The 14,227-nt window shown below is 41.0% G+C and overlaps 1 long non-coding RNA gene across 1 annotated transcript in view; it reads left to right on the top strand.

Annotated features, from left to right (window-relative positions):
• Nucleotides 1–689: 689 nt before the first annotated feature.
• The window catches only part of LOC134347479 (uncharacterized), a 67,181-nt gene continuing 53,643 nt past the window's right edge, over nucleotides 690–14,227 (top strand). Inside the window, exon 1 of the long non-coding RNA XR_010018170.1 lies at nucleotides 690–797. This is a non-coding gene — a long non-coding RNA (uncharacterized LOC134347479). The remainder of the gene's footprint in view (nucleotides 798–14,227) is intronic.

Raw genomic sequence — 14,227 nt, 5'->3', positions numbered from 1 at the left:
CACATATGTAGCTTACCCCATCACCCCAGCTGGGGCATAGGCCACCGAGAGTAGTTTGCCAGAGTCCTCTGTCCTGGACCAGGTCAGTCTTTCAAGATGTCCCCAGGTGAGGTCCATCTTTGAAGATCCCTCCTCTCCCAGGAACAAGGTCCTTGGAGCCTCTGTTGGTGTTTCTGAAGGTTTGGATTTTGACATGATGGGGTTGCTAGTCCCATGCCCAATCCTCCAACCAGGCTTGGGAGCATCCATGGCATGGTTCTAAATGTGCTCTTTTCAAATTTATTTTTTGATTTCTGGCAGTTGCTTTATTTTTATTAGTCAGGAATCAAATCAAATGAAGTTAAACCATGTTTAATTATCTTTCAGACCACACATGGATACAGTCGAATAACAGAATGTTCCTCTGGGACCCAGATGCATAACATACATTCAAAATAGCAAGAGAGGGAGAGAAACAAACACACACACACACACACACACACACACACACACACACACACACACACACACACACACCGCACACACCGTTACACAAGAAAACACAAGTATAGTCCGAGTCCTGAGTGACATGCAAATTCGTGGTACAACTCCCAGCAATCAATCCTGTCCTTCCGCCTGTCAAACACTGGAGGGCAGCACTGATGGGAGAGACCAGCTCCCAACCAAGCACAGACTCCATGCTACACCGCCTCCAATATCACCTCACCTGGACTGCAACAGCAGGCAAGCCCAAATGAGGCTTTGTCCTTGCTACACGCTGCTGCCTCATTGCCTGTCTCGCCACCAAACGGAAACAGGTATTTCACATTATCAATGTCCAACAGGGCCTTGTGTCACGAACCCCGTGACGGGTTGAAAAGGACCAGCAGAAATGGAACGCACTTGGAGTCTGGTTTACTATAAATTAAGACTATATTTATTACCACTACGAATTAATATCATTAAACCGAATAATACAATACAGGTTATAAACTATTTTATATATATCCGTAAATGTGTGTGTGTGGATACAAAAATAGTAGTCCAGGAGGTAGATATCAGTCTTACAGTGTCAGGTAAGTTTAAACAGTTCAGTTCACTTTGTGTTGCGTTGAGTTGAATTGATGGAGAGAGAGAGAGTTAATTGAGTTGATGTTCAAGTTGGCAGCTTTAGTTGTTCTTGCTTCCGAAGTCTTCAGAGTCACTTCGTGTGACCCCCACACAGACACAGATGGACAGAGCCCCTTCTAGGGAACGGTCTACTAACCCACGGCACGGGTTCACCACCAGCAGACCCCCACAGGCAAGCTCTTACCCGCACTGGTAATCGCAGGTCGAAATTAATCAGTCCGTGGCCTCCACCCTCATGGTGGTCTTAAACTCCACCAGTGGTTTCTCCGGTAGCTTCAGCAGTTCTCTCGTGTCATGTCTCCTCTGCTGTTCTCAGACTGAAGGATCAATTTTTATAATCCATCCAAAATTCCAGCGTCCATTAGCTCAACCGCTCTGAGCTGTTAACATGGTGACTCCCAGCTCGTGTCTCAGCTCACGCCGTATTCTCTTTCTCTTTTAATTGCCTCTTTGTTCATTAGACTGCTGAACCTTCTAGCAGTTCCTCACCTGCATAACACTTGTCATTTTAGATTTGGCCTACAATGATGATGTCATCTACAAATTTGGAAATGAAGTTAGGGCAGAATCTACTTACAGTTTAAAGAATAAGCTGTCTGGGGGATAAATTATTTATTTTTCATTTAGAGATACAGGATGGATTTGTTCCTTCCGGCCCAGCGAACCACACTGCCCCAGCAGACACTGATTTAACATGAATTGCAGGGCAATTTACAATGACCAATTAACTTTCTAACCAATATATCTTTGGACTGTAGGAGGAAACCCGAGCACCCGTAGAAAACCCACTTGGTTACTGGGAACTTATAGACATTGAACTATGAACTCTGGAAGCCTCCACACTATAATAAAGTTGTGCTATCTGCTATGATACCATAGCACCGAATTCTTGAGTGTAGGAAAATGACAGGTGAACTCATTATAAAGCCAAATTCCTGTAGAGCCTGACTGGTAGATTTAAGGATGACGTTTCATGTGGCATCAGAAGCCAGTCTCAAAGTAAATGGGTTGTCCATTCAAGACTAAAGATGAGGAGACATTTCTATATCCATAAGGTAGTGACTCTCGAGCACTTTCCATATAAATGAGTTGTGGAGGCTCAGTTATTGGGTACATTCAGCACCTAGATTAATACATTTTTAGATATTGGAATCAAAGTTCAAAGTAAATTTATTATCAATGTGCATGTATGTTACCATATACAATCCTAAGATTTATATTCTTGAGGGCTTACTCAATAAATCCATAGACTAATAATCGTAATAGAAATCAATGAAAGACCGCACCAACCTGGGAGTTCAACCAGTGAGAAAAAGACAACAAGCTGTGCAAATATAAAAAGAGGGAAATAATAATACTAAATAAGTAAGCGTTAAATATCAAGACAATGAGATGAAGAGTCCTTGAAAGTGAGTCCAGTGGTTGAGGTAACATTTCAAAATAGTGGTGGGAGGCTTTTTGCCCACCAGTGGTGATGGAGCCACACATGACAAACCCACTAACAATATTCTCTTCTGTTGTAAGAATGATCAAGCATTCATAAACAGTATAAACATGAAGCTGCTGACGTTAAAATTGTCGACCTTTCTGCAAATTTAGGAATAGAGTTTATACAACACATTGCGGACAAGTCTGACAGAAAACCTCCTTTATTGAAAGTCTTAGTGCCAAGCCATAGCTGCTAGCCACAATTATCTAGAACATATAAACAGTCTTCAGTGGTTTTCTGTCTGTACGCTGTACTTCAAAATAAATAGAAATGGGATCGTTTCAAATCCATCAGTAACCTTTAGAGACAGTTGCTAGATATCATATCTACCATGCTTTTGATCAGAGGTAAACCCCTATCATCTCCAACTCCCAGCCTTTTGTTCTGAGGCTTTCTTATGTGCAGTCTCCAAAGTGATAGCAGATTATCTCTGGAAAAAGAGACTCACCCTGTTAAACCCCTTTGTCCTGTGTTTGCACCCAACAGCTATGAAAAGATCCCGAACTGAAAATCACTCTGATTTTGCACAGACAAACAGCTTAGCCTCATGTGGTCAGGTCTGTTGAAAAGTCTCAGATTCAGATTCATATTCATTAATTTTACTTGTATATTGAGGTGTACAGTGAAATAAGTCATTTGCATGAACAACCAACACACTTAAGGATGTGTCAGGCAGGGCCAGCCCAAAAGTGTCACCACACATTCCGGTGACAATAATGCTTGCCCGCAGTGTTCCTCAGAGCAACAAGACAACAGCAAAGCAAACCCTTTTCCTGACACCCAGCCACCCTTCCACCCACTCACACACACTTCTATGTTTTCAGTAATGTTAAAACTGGGAAAAATATGGTTCTAAAATTAATCAGCGTATCAGAGTAATTTTGCATTGCTAAAAACAGAAAGGCTTGGAAATTCCATGACACTATGGCATAATGGTAGGCAAACAAAGGACAATCTGATAGATTGTGTTCTTAAAACACAGAGATTCTGTGGATATCATCAGGTTTGTGATACTGATGAAGTCAAATTTCAAAAACTGAGCACAATACACAGAGACAAATGATCAAGCATTAACTTCAAGACACAAGTTGTGAACACTCAAGGTCAAGAATGCCCAGGCTTCGGCCCTTGTGGATCACTGGCACCTCAGAAGCCAATATAAGATTGGCAGAACATTTGTGTTAATTTGAATGCATGCCAGATTGTTGATGTGAGAAGTTATTTGCATTTAGATTTACGATTTGTTCATGGGAGACTTATTAAAAATAAAGCCAATTCCATATCTCTAGGGCTGTATAATAAAAAAAAAGTCAGGTTTACACCTGTCCAAGTGTGAATGGGACCAAGTGGCTATTGCAGAGAGGCAAATGATTGTCTAGATGCAACATTGTCCAATCCAGACATAGTCAATTTTAAACTCAAATAATCCATCGCCAAGACCCGGTAAAACAGCTACTGCAAGATGGAATTGTACTGTGCACACACCTTATCCATTGTTATTAATTTGAGAACTATGTTTCATCTTGCTTTCAATTAAGTCCATTATTGCATGGTTGGATAAATATGCAGTCAGTCAACAATTTAATGCAATTAAATTCTTCCAGTACTGAATATCCTTGACATATATTTTCAGAAGTCCATAATTTCTATTGTATAACATCCTCAGAAGTTTTGTCTTCCATGCATTCCTAATCCTGGGTAGCTTTGGAGATGCTTGCATATGAAATAACATTTCTAGTGTTTGTAAAATAAAACCAAATAATTGTTATAATTATCTGTCACTCTGAAAAAATTGTTCTAATACGAAGAATAAATTAGAGCAGCCATTCTCAACGGGGGCCCTGGCACATTTGAAGGGGGCCACTGACTGAAAACTGTGAGAAGGGGAGCCCAAGTGTTTATGGGGGCCCTGGTAACTGAACCAATGAAATACCCAAGCAGCAACCTTCATTGGAGTCAATAGTTTCCCTCCTATTTATAATATCTTTCCAACTCACCGTTTGAATTTGGCGCACCTGGTAAATTCATCGCTTAAGCTCCTCCCACACAGCCTCACTTCAGAGTCGGTCGCGAATCAGACTGCAACAGGTCAACGTATTCAATCAAGGGTTCTTGCATCCATTATCACCATACTTCATTCTCCAAAGATCAGCGTGTCTTGCTAGGCCCTTTTTTTAGCCCAGTAACTTTAAAGTATATGTGTTTGAATATATTATATGTTAAGGTAGGTTGTGAAAAGTGTTTATTACTGCATATGAAGTCACCAGAAAAACAGATCCCTGGCTCCGGGTGACAAGGTAGTTTCCTTGACAAAATCCAGGAACAGAATTGATATCGCAACAAGAGGTGACCTCCGACTGTCATTGTCTAATTTGGAGCCGGATATCATGAAACTTGCAGAGAAGCACCAAGCTCAAGGATCGCATTAGGCCTGATAGATGCTTAATTTCATACAGTCTTTTTTTAGATTTTGTCCAGTATGTCGGAATGTTCAAGTTTTCTTGTTGTTCAATAATAGATGATTTTCTGTCTATCTGTTCGTGGTTGTATCCCTGTCTGAAAGAGGGGCCCTGGAACCTGAGAAGGGCTCCTAAGGGGGCCGTGGCCAAAAAACGGTTGAGAACCACTGAATTAGAGGATACTTTATACTTTGTCGCCAAACAATTGGTACTAGAACGTACAATCATCACAGCCATATTTGATTCTGCGCTTCACACTCCCTGGATTACAAATAATAAATATTTAAAAATATTTAAAATAGTTTAAATTAGTAAATACTAAAAATTTAAATTATAAATCATAAATAGAAAATAGAAAAATGGGAAGTAAGGTAGTGCAAAAAAATCGAGAGGCAGGTCCGGATATTTGGAGGGTACGGCCCAGATCCGGTTCAGGATCAGTTCAGTAGTCTTATCACAGTTGGAAAGAAGCTGTTCCCAAATCTGGCCGTATGAGTCTTCAAGCTCCTGAACCTTCTCCCAGAGGGAAGAGGGACGAAAAGTGTGTTGGCTGGGTGGGTCGTGTCCTTGATTATCCTGGCAGCACTGCTCCAACAGCGTGCGGTGTAAATTGAGTCCACGGACGGGAGATTGGTTTGTGTGATGTGCTGCGGATCTTTGTCTATGTATAAACTCTCGTCACATAACTTCAATGAATAAACACAAGAGGTTCTGCAGATGCTTCCAGCATAATCCACACAAAGCACTGGAGGAATTCAGCAGGTCAGGCAACATCTACGGAGAGGAATAAAAAGTCAATGTTTTGGACTGAAACACTGAGCACAGGTCGCAAGACCCTGCAGTGGATAGTGAGGTCAGCTGAGAAGATCACCTGGGTCTCTCTTCCTGCTATCACAGACATTTACACCATACTCTGCATCTGCAAAGCAAACAGCATTATGAAGAACCCCACGCACCCCTCATATAAACCCTTCTCCCTCCTGCCATCTGGAAAAAGGCACCGAAGCATTCGGGCTCTCACGACCAGACTATGTAAAAATTTCTTCCCCCAAGCCATCAGACACCTCAATACCCAGAGCCTCGCTTGACACCAACCTACTGCCCTCTACTGTGCCTATTGTCTTGTTTATTATTTATTATTATTTATTGTCGTGCCTGCACTGTTTTGTGCACTTTATGCAGTCCTGGATAGGTCTGTAGTCTAGTGTAGTTTTTGTGTTTTTTCTTACGTAGTTCAGTGTAGTTTTTGTATTGTTTCATGTAGCACCATGGTCCTGGAAAACATTGTCTCATTTTTATTATGTTCTGTACCAGCAGTTATGGTTGAAATGACAATAAAAAGTGACTTGACTTGACTTTATGACTTATAATCATAAAGTCATCACTTATAAAATGTAATCTGTTATAAAATGTCAAGTAAGTTTTTTTATGAAAACCTGAAGGCTGTCATTTACAGTGTGTACTGTGTATATCAAAGGGAAAAGTAGTTTTTTTTTCAGAATGATTGCAGATAGAACTATAATGTTCACCAGAGGCCATTTGATCTGCAAATTGTCAAATTTTGCAACATATTCCAGAATAGGTTCCTACAGTTTTTAGGTTCTGGAGGTGGAGGAGAAGTGGAGTGACATAGTAGTCCAGAAATTATATGATGATCTATTAATGCATTAAAGCTGTGCTGTGCATCTCCCAACTACTGGTTGCAAAAGCCCCAAAAAGAGCATTAACTTCACTTTCAAGCTTCAAAAATCAATGTCATCAGGACTTCCTATGTTACAGCATTGCCAATGATGTGTTTCAGGTTCTCACAGTTGTAAGCATTTAGCCCAGCAGGTGTGATCTCTGCAGTCAGCTCTGAAAGTGACATGTCACAGTAGGAACAGCACTCTTCCAGCTACAAGGGAGTGTTGCTGCTGAATAACCCAATAATATAAGGGAAGTGTCAGGGTGCTCTAAAGAGATCAGAGGGATCTGAACATGCTGGTGAAGGATTCTACCAGCATGAAGAAATTTCTTTGTATGAGGCAGTTATGGAAATCTTCCAAGGCTGATGCAGGTACTGTTGCAGAAGGGTTTTATAAGCGCGTAACTGCTGTCTGCAAGAGCTTACTTTCTGTAGGCAAACACATTTGTTGGCTCTGTCTGCTGTTCTGGCTGAAAGGAAATTAGGTGAAGTTTCTCCCCTTAAGTATGGAATTTGGATGGTTTTATTCATGTGAAAGGAGGTAGTGGGGTATGTGGCAGAGAGCAACAGCACAAACCTGGAATGTTCCCAAGGCTATGGAGCCGAGAATGCATGTGACCCTGACGTGCCAAGTCAGTCCAGGAATACACATGAGCCTACTTTTGCTGTTGTAAGAGGCCACAGTTCTCAAAGAGGACAATGAATGCAATTTGAGTGTTTGACCTTTAAATAGCATGGGCTTCAGAATAAATGGGATGGCCCAAAAATCATTAAAACACAGGCGTTCATTGAGCAAAAAAGAACAATATATCTTTTTAAATCAGTGAATTTGAATATCCCTCTGCATACACACATTATATGTTGCATTATTGTGCCTACATTTGGCTAGCTTTATGACAGCAGTAAAGCGTCAGAAAGTCATGGGTTGGATTTTTCAGTGGGTACATACAGACTCAAGAATGGGAACAAAATTGCATTACTCCAGGTAAGCTGATCTCCCATCGCCCAGCACTTTTAATTTGGAAGCTGTGTGAATGAATTTCTGAGACTTTTCCCTTACAAATAGTTGCATCTTTTGCTGGATCTGGATAAGTAATGGCTGAAGCATGAATTAAGGCTGGTGTTCTAGATTGGCACTTGGGCATTTGGATTGGGCTGTATTGAAATGGGTAGGACTTCTATCTCAGTTCTTGGGCAGGCTGCTAGATGGAGCTTTTGAGCTTATTCCAAAGCAGAAAGGAAAATTTGGTACTGGTTCTCCAACATGGAACATAGAGCAGTACACCACAGGAAGAGGCCCTTTGGCCTACAATATCTGTGCCAACCTTGATGCCTAATTTAGCGGAACCTATCTGCCCGTACATGATCCATATCCCTCCATTCCCTGTATGCCATGTGCTTATCAACATGCCTCTTAAATGCCACTCTCATGTCTAGTCCCACCATCTCACCCTAGCTGCATGCTCTAGTCACCTCTGCGCAAAAACTTACCTCTGCATGTCTTCTTCAAACTTTCCACTCTCACTGAAAGGCTGCTTCCTCTAGTATATGAGATTACTACCTTGAGAAAAAGACTTTTGTGTTTCTATACTGCCTCTAGTCATTTTATAAACTGTCATGAGAAGTCTGTCATGAAATTTGTTTTGTTCCAGTCATACAGTGCAAAACATAAAATCAGATTAAAATGAAACACACTAAACATATGTATTTCCTCATTAAAATACATAATTTCACACAGAATCAGGAGAATCCTCCAATGATTGTAAACAAGTCAATGATGCCTCAGAGGCATAGAGCACAGATAGAGGCCCTTTGACCACCAAGTCCCCACTAACTATCGAGCACCCACTTTTACACTAATCCTACACCAGTACCAGTTTTTTAATAAGAAGCATCCATCATTAAGGAATCTCACCAGCCAGGACATGTCCTCTCCTCATTAGTACCATCAGGGAGGAGGTACCGTAGCCTGAGGACTCCCACTGAGCATTGCAGGAACAGCTTCTTCCCCTCCGCCATCAGATTTCTGGACAGACCATGAACCCATGGACACCACCTCACTACTTTCTCTCCTTTTGTACTATTTATTTATTTTTTATATATTTCTTATTGTAACCTGTTGCCATTTTTAATGTATTGCACTGTACTGCTGCCACAAAACCAATTTCACGACGTATGATAATCAATGACAGTGATAATCAATCCCATTCCGATTCAGATTTTTATTTTTGTACTCTTCACGTTCTCATTAACCAACCCCATCTTTCCCAAATTCTGCTGCTCACTTGCACATTAGGTACAGTTTGACAAAGGCATCTGTTAGTCTTGTGAGACCATGGATCTGCATCTGGAAAGTCTTCACTCTCCAGGGCGCAGGCCTGGGCAAGGTTGTATGGAAGACCAGCAGCTGCCCATGCTGCAAGTCTCCCCTCTCCACGACACCAATGTTGTCCAAGGGAAGGGCGTTAGGACCCATACAGCTTGGCACCAGTGTCGTCGCAGAGCAATGTGTGATTAAGTGCCTTGCTCAAGGACACAACACGTTCCCTCGGCTGGGCCTCGAACTCACGACCTTCAGGTCACTAGTCCAATGCCTTAACCACTTGGCCACGTGCCCACACTAGGTGCAATTTACCAACTCATACAGTCTTTGAATATCGGAGAGAATGGAAACACCCAGAAGAAACTGATGCAGACCTGGGGAGAATGTGCAAATTCTAACCAGGTAGAGCCAGAGGTCAGGTTGCTGTAGCTGTGAAGCAGCAGGTGCATCACTCTTCCATCCCACGAAAGCTGCTAAGATGCCTCCAAAATGGCCAAGATAAGCTGAAGCATAGTTGAGGACATGTTTACCATAGAGGACATATTTACTGTCGATAATGTGTTTACTGGCAAGTGCCATCATTGTAAATGCATTGAAGCTCTGACTTGAAACAGCTCCTCATGGATTACAAAATTCTACAAAAGACTACCAGTGGGCTTTTGGGGACGAATGGGTGGGAATCTTTGTTAAAACCCCATGAACAGTATGAACTCTTGAAACGAAGGGGATAACTTCACTCAACTTCACTTGCCCCATCATTGAAATACTCCCACAACCTATGGACTCACTTTCAAAAACTCTTCTTCTCATTTCTCAATATTTATTGCTTACTTATTTATTATTATTTCTTTTTCTTATATTTGCACTACTTGTTGTCTTTTGCACACTGGTAGAATGCTCAAGTTAGCATGGTCTTTCTTGATTTTATTATGGTTATTATCCTATCATGGATTCACTGAGTATGCCCACAAGAAAATGAATATCATGGTTCTATATGGTGACATATATGTATTTTGATAATACGTTTACTTTGAACATTGAGCTTTGAAATTAATGTTGTGTTAACATTTAATTTTTCCCAGTTGCATTGTGGTTGGCATAACTTTATTACAGCACCTGTGACACAGGTTCAATTCTGCTGCTGTCTTTTGGGAGTTTGTACATCCTGCGGGTGCTCCGGTTTCTTTCCACACTCCAAAGACATAAGAGTTAGTAGGCTAATCAGTCACATGGGTGTAATTGGGCAAAGCAGACTCATTTGGGCCAGAAGGACCTGTTAATATGTTGTATCTAGAACTTAGGACTTCAAACAATACAGCACAGGAACAGGTCCTTAGGCCCACAATGTTGTGCTGAACCAGTTCAACTAGCAACCAGATCATTAACTAAACTAATCTCCTCTGCCTACACAAAGTTCATATCCTTCCATTTCCTCACATTATGTGCCTACCTAAACTGCTCCTAGAAGTCTCTAATGTTTCTGCCTCTATCATCATACCAGAGAATGCATTCCAGCCACCCACAACTCTCTGTGTAAAAAACTTGCCCCTCACATCTCCTTTAAAATTGAACCCTCTCACCTTAAATGCATGCCCTCTGGTATTAGGCATTTCAACCCTGGATAAAAGACGACTAAGCCCCTCATAATCTTATAAACCGCTATCAGATCTCTCCTCAGCATCCATCACTCCAGAGAAAACAACCCACATTTATTCAACCTCTCATTATAGCACATACCCTCTAATCCAGGCAACACCCTGGTAAATCTCTTCTGTACCCTCTCCAAAGTCTTGACATAATTCCTATAATAACCTATCCAGAACTGTATGGAATAATCCAGATGTGGCCTAACTAGTTTTATAAAGCTGCAATGTAACTTCCTGACTTTTGAATTCAATGCCTTGACTAATAAAGACAAGTATGTGATATGCCTTCTTAACCACCTGATCAACCTGTGTAGCCACTTTCAAGGAGCTACGAACATGGACCCCAAGAATCCCCTCATCAACACTGTTAATAGTCTTGCTGGGTTAAACTCCATCTGCCATTTCTCTGGCCATATCTGCAATTGATGTATATCCCATATTCTTTGCCAGTCTTCTTTGCTATCCAGAACACCACCAATCTTTATAACATCTGCTAACTTACTAATCCACCCATCTACAGTTTCATTCAGATCATTTATATACATCACAAACAGCAGAGGTCTCAGTACAGATCTTTGCGGATCACCAATAATCACAGACCTCTAGCTCGAATAAATGCCTTTGACCATAACATTCTGTCTGCCTAAGGAAGATTGTTCTACAGATGACACAAAGGTTCGGCGTGTTGTGGATAGTTTTTTATGCAGAGAGTGGCAAGTGTGTGGAATGGTCTGCCGGTGATGGTGGTGGAGGTGGATATGATAGGGTCTTTTAAGGGATTCCTGGATAGGTACATGGAGCTCAGAAAATTAGAGGGCTTTGAATAACCCTAGGTAATTTCTAAAGTAAGTACATGTCCGACACAGCATTGTGGGCCGAAGGGCCTGTATTGTGCCATAGGTTTTCTATGTTTCTATGTTTCTAAGACAGTTCTAAATCCAAACAGCAAATTCACCATGGATCCCATGCATCTTAATCTTCTGGATAAGCCTCCCTCGAGGGACTGTCTCAAATGCCTTGCTAAATTTCATGTAGACGATAACCACAGCTCTACCTTCCTCAATCATCCTTTCATCCTTGTCCCCTCGTCAAAAAAGCTCATTCAAGTTAGTAAGACATGGCTTGCCCCACACAAAGCCATGCTGGCTCTCCCTAAATAGGCCATGGCTTTCCAAATGCTCATAAATCCTATTCCTAAGAATTCTCTCTAGTGACTTTGTTACCACTGATGTGAGATTCACTGGTCTATAGTTTCCACGATTATCCCTGGTTCCCTTTTTGAATAATGGAACAACGTTAGCTGTTCACCAGTTCCCCAGGACCTCACCTATGGCTGGGGAGGACACAAAAATATTGGACAAGGCCCCAGCAATATCTTCACTTCTTCTGTCAATAACATGTGGCATATCCCATCAGGCCCTGGGGACCTATCCACTTTAAAGCTCTTTAAGAAACACAACACTATCCGCTCCTTTACTTTAAAATGTCCTAGAGCATATTAATACTCTCAGCACTGATCTCTCTGTCCTCCACATTCTTCTTGTTAGTTAATACCGATGTAAAGTTATCATTAAGGATCTCACCCACATCCTTCACGTCCAAACAAATGTTCTCCTCTGTATCCTTGAGTAGTCCTACCCTCATTATCCTCTTGCTCCCGATGTATGTATTGAATCCCTTGGGATTCTCTTAAATCCCTCTCACCAGGGACTTTTCATGGCCCTCCTGGCTTTCTTAATTCCCTTCTTGAGTTCTTTTTTGGTTTCTTTGTGATCCTCCAAGGCTCTTTTTGATTCTAACTTCCTAAGCTTTACACACTTCACTTTTTCTTCTCGACTAAATTCATCACTTCTCTCAACATCCAGGATTCTCTTACCTTGCCATCCTTGTCCTTCCTTCTTACTGGAACATGCCTCCCGTCTACTCTGTGTAGTTGTTCTTGAAATACCCTCCACATGTGAGATGTGGACTTGCCTAAAAATAACTGTTCCCAATAAATTCACCCTAGATCCTGCCTGATGCACTTGTAATTTGCCTTGGTCCAATTTCTTACTCTCTGGCAAGATCTATACTAATCCTTATCTATTGCTATCCTGGAACTTAAGGAGTTGTGGTTGCTGTTCCCTAACTGCTCATCGCATTACTATGCAAACAAAAAATGAAAAAGAGGTCAGTGAAACAGCATGATTTGGGATTAAAGTGTTGACATAAATATTCTGCATTAAGTACATTTTATTTTTTATCAATAAAATGCATTTTTGACATAAAAAAGTGGTTTTTAAGGAGGCTCACAAAATTATGATGGGTAGCCCTTGACCTGATATCCTCTCCTAAGAGCAACCAGCTGACTGGAATTAAATATGTCACTGAAGAGAATTTCAAGTGTTACTTAAACATATCATTTTTATGTTCATATGTTACTGGAGCTTTGAAGAGCAGTTTTAAAGCACTGCAGAGAGACTTTCTGGGGATTTTGTCAAAGTTTTGTAACAGTAGGTATCCCCTGAGGATTGAAACTGAAAGATGTGTACTACATTTTCTTGATGGATATTTGACAGAACTTTCAAAGAGAAAGAGGGTGCTTGGTCATGACCATCTTGCAGAGGATCATGCCACATCAACAGGAGGAAATGGGGCACATAATGAGACTGTAGAGAGCAGCTACAGCTGCTGCAGGAGACACTGTGGACAACTCCACACTCTATGTACAGGATAGGTCAATGGACCATGCCAGTACATTATCACCAGCACTTTGCTTTTTATTCCTTTGGTTTGTAGTCATCTTACATAATACTCCAAAAATAAAATGAACTATTGCACCCAGCCACGTTTTTATCACTAGAAGCCACCAACCAGACCACATGTTCTGGGGACAATGTCTTCCTGTATCACCTCTAGCCAGAATCAGACTTCACTTTAATCCGATAGCTTAATCCAGTTTTATATGGTATGACCCATACCAATAGAGGTTCAGATAATTAGGACTCGTTCTTGGCTCAGCATTTCTCTCAAAAACACAGGTGGACAGCAAATAATTTAAACCAACAAGAAAATACTACCTTATGTTGATTAATGGAATATTTCTTACAGTGGCTTTGTTTGCAAGGATCAACAGCTTCTTGAAGCTTTTATAGAAGCAGGTAGGCTTTCTATCAGAAATGTATCATAAAGATAAGGAATAGATGATTGCTTCAGATTTTAAAGAATGCTAGCCGATATTACACTACCTACATTTCTAATAATTGGGAGATAAAGTATTATTCTTTCTCAGCTTACAAATATTTGATATACTAATTTTTGCTGCAATGCCACTGGGTCATTGCTTTGCAAACCTACTTTTTATTTTAATGAATAGTGTGCTACTCTCAGTGCTCAGGAAAACAACGTGTCAAAATTCCTGGAATGCAGTTCATCCAGTATTTTTATGAATCTGATAAGGTATTGCTTTTGTAAAATGGTTGGGAATATCGAGTTTAGGAGCTAAAATACAGAATCGCAGAAACACGGACAGGCATG

This window comes from Mobula hypostoma, chromosome 6, assembly GCF_963921235.1.
Source record: "Mobula hypostoma chromosome 6, sMobHyp1.1, whole genome shotgun sequence".
Lineage (NCBI taxonomy): Eukaryota > Metazoa > Chordata > Chondrichthyes > Myliobatiformes > Myliobatidae > Mobula > Mobula hypostoma.
Note: the sequence above shows the minus strand (reverse complement) of the source record. Positions and strands in the feature narration are given on the sequence as shown.